The following is a 3501-nucleotide window of genomic DNA, read 5'->3' as shown; positions in this document are numbered from 1 at the left end:
CGATATAAGCAGGGTTTACACACTGAGCCAAATGGGAGAACGAGCTCTTTCAATTACAAATAAATGTGAATCAAACATCATTTTCATAATACTGAACCAACACTGTGAGAATGAAGCCTTCAGCACACAGGTGGTCATAGTACCAGGCAAAGTGTTGGAACCCCCATTAGAAGAAGTGTTTCTAGCCAAATGTCTTTTTTTAGGCAAAGAACAGCTATTCATTTTATTCCAAAATTTTGAGGATGTACAGTCCACCAGCATGTGGGTGTGCCAGAATTTTCAAATGTTTTTAAAGGTTTTAATTGTTTTTTGTCAAACATTTTTTTAAGTGGTATAGCCCTGGTCTGTCTACTTGCCGTACAGAGGTAACTCGTGGTTGCTGTGATGCTAAACATTGTGACACTGATGTGATAATGGTTAACCATGGTGGACAGTGTTTGGTGGAGCTCCCTTGATTAAAGCAATCTTGGAAGCAGGAGTGGCATCCACTTCCGAAATATCTTGCCTCTGAAAACTCTATGAACATGGAGAAATGATTAAAGTTATACAAATGTTCAGGTCTTTTGTTCGCTATGAGTCGTCTACGACTCGATGGCACTTAATAACAACACAACAACACGTATCATCAACATGATAGTTGAAAGAAACTCTTGGCAGCTGTTTCTTGCTGAGTCCACTACATGATGTAGGTAATGAATAACAGTATTTGCACCACTGCAAATATGAAGGGCACTGTTGATCAACAGGATGAAAATGGAGGGAATTATGGGCATTTCTGTTTTTCATGTGGCATGTTTCTCTGCACGAGGCTGTCTATGTCCCTTCTCACCACGTGCAGGTGCTCTTGGATATTGTTGAAGTGCTGAGTGGACTCATAAAGGCTGCCTGCAGGCCCAGGATTCTGTAGGCCGCTGACTGGTATGATGGTCTCTGTCATGGGATTCTTCACTTGGTTCACTTGTCTCAGAATCTCAGGTGGAGTTTTCACCACAGTGTCCACTTCTTGTTGAGATATTTGTCTGGGCTGCCCCGGGACCCTGGCTCTGGGCTTGGACAGCAACTCTGTCAGGGAGGAGACATACCTTCTCTGCTTGTCAAGGATCATGTCTAACTGGCGCTTGATTTCCAGATGAATGAGATTCTATCCTTCGAAGATTTGTCTCAGCACAACAGTCTCAAAGATGTCCTCTGCCGGCTGCCCCAGAATGTCAGGGTGGTCCTTCTGATCCTCCTTTTTCTTAACCCATTCTTGCTGAAAATGTTCAAATTCTTCTTCATATTTTTCTCTCTCTTTTTCTGAAATTTCTTCATCTGGTGTAGGTGGTTCTTTTCCAGGCTCAGTCAGTTGGAAAGTCAGAAAAGAAAGAACCTCATGGTCCTCTGCAAGACCTCCTATTGCCCAGATATTCCAAAATAATCATGTTTCCCACTTTTGCAACAAAACTCATAATAATGTTTATCTGGTGTAAAGCCATTCTTGATCATCACCACCAAGGTTTTTTTGTAATATACAATCTTTACTCGAACAGAACAAGGTTTAGTACGGAAGTCTCTGGCAACTCCCCAAAGCTTGTTCCTCACCGTCTTGTTGAGGTTCTTAATGAAATTGTCCACTGGTGCCTATAATTACTATAGCAGGATTATTTTTCTTTCCAACATTGTCAAAGGAATAAAAAAATATTCCGCCACCAGTCCACATGTCGGCTGATCCCAACAGAGGCCCCTCCAAGCCCTGGTTCTCTGTGTACCAGATTGCAGGCCATCAGCTCCAATTCGACCTCTTCCGGTCACTCGGAGCGTCACCCCCACTTCCAAGTTCTCAAAGATAACTCTTGTTTTTGTCCACACTGTGATCCTTTTTGGCTTTTTAAAGATGGAACTCGTTGAATTTGCTCTGAACTGGGATTAGCATTTCCCACATGGGCCCAGAAGGGCATGGTCCCATCGCTCTGCACCAGGTGCGGCCCCTTGAAGCTGTACTTGTACTCGAAGTGGAGATGTGGCAGCATGGACACTGTGGCCATGGTACCAGCGTCCACAGGGTTCCCTCCTGCACCATCGCCCCGATGAGGTGGCTGAAGGACAGCAGCAGGGCACAAAGAAGTGGCCAAATGTGGCCTGGGACGCCCTTCTGCCTAGAGCCCCACATGTTGACTTTTAACTACCCTTAGAATATTCTCTCCCAAACTATCAGTAAACAAAAGAAGTCAGGTGATCTCAGACTCAGACTGAAAAGTGTTTGCAACATTTGGGTGGTTGGAGCAGAGTCAGGGGTATCATTAATTCCAACCATTAAATGTTATCAATCTTCACTAGAGTGTGTGATACAAAATCATAAAAGTCATCTCCTGATAATAAGGTAAAATTATATTTCTTCTTCAATGTCAGTCAGGCATCTAAAGTGTGCCTGATTCAGGCCATAGTCTTCACGATTACTTGCTATGTGTCAGAAAGCTGAATAATTAACTAGGGATAATAGAGAATTGATGCCTTTAAACTGTGGTGCTGGAGAAAAGTATTAAATACACCATGGATTGGTAGAAGAACAAACAGGTTCAGCCTAGAAAAGCTGAAATCAGGCTGCTCCTTGGAGGCAGGGATTCTGAAGCTTCATCTGACATACTTTGGACATGTTGCAAGGAGGGACCGTTCCTTGGAGAGGGACATCATGCTTGAGAGGGTGGAGGGACAGTGCAGGAGGGGAAGGCCCTCTGTGAGGTGGATTGATTCAGTGACTGGGGTAATGAAGGTAGGTGTACCATAGACAAAAAGGTTGGCACAGGAGAGAGGTCGTTTTAGGATTGTTGTACATAGAGTTGCTATGAGTCACAAGTGACTCAACAGCATATAACAACAACAACAACAACATTAAGTAAATATACTTTGCTATTTATATTGTGTGATTTATCTATCATACTCATTTCATTTGTACTATTATCCATTTGTGTAGTAGATGCACATTTTCTTAATTGAATTATTAAACTGTGATCACTTTAATATTTGGTGTGTTAAGGAAAAAACTTGAAATGGTATTTTGTTAGGAACAGTGACTACTGTTCCATCATTCATTCCCTAAATATTTATTGAGCATTTGTGATACTGTGAGAGCTGTTCTGGGTGTCTCAAAGTTATCTTTCAAAACATCTTTCCTCACCAAGGTTAGCAGTTTATTTTGTGCTGAAGTATTTACTGTATTAAGTAAGGAAAGAGGAGTACGATGGGATACAAGTCTTACCCTACTAGAGGCTCATAAGCTCCTGGGATCTCAACACTAGCTCTCTTTATCTTAAGATGTATTTTAATAGAGGGCCTACAGGGCTCACTAGTCTCTGCAAAACTGGCCTGCATGTCTACAACCATGTGAGTCATTCCCTTGAAAGGTATGAGAGACCTTCCAGGAAACCACTGAACCCAAGGGACACAGAGGATGTAGGGGACTGAACAAAGATGGAGCTGTTGATGTTGAAAATCATGGACTTATACATGCAGGTCAAGCGTTTG

The 3501-nt window shown here is 42.5% G+C and overlaps 1 pseudogene; it reads right to left on the bottom strand.

Moving 5' to 3' along the window:
- Positions 1–625: 625 nt before the first annotated feature.
- LOC102846837 lies at positions 626–2149 on the bottom strand (annotated as a pseudogene).
- Between the last annotated feature and the right edge of the window lie 1352 nt (positions 2150–3501).

The sequence above is a fragment of the Elephantulus edwardii genome, unplaced genomic scaffold (assembly GCF_000299155.1).
Source record: "Elephantulus edwardii isolate Elephantulus edwardi_28Jun2011 unplaced genomic scaffold, EleEdw1.0 scaffold00003, whole genome shotgun sequence".
Taxonomy (NCBI): domain Eukaryota; kingdom Metazoa; phylum Chordata; class Mammalia; order Macroscelidea; family Macroscelididae; genus Elephantulus; species Elephantulus edwardii.
This window is presented reverse-complemented; position numbering and strand designations above follow the sequence as displayed.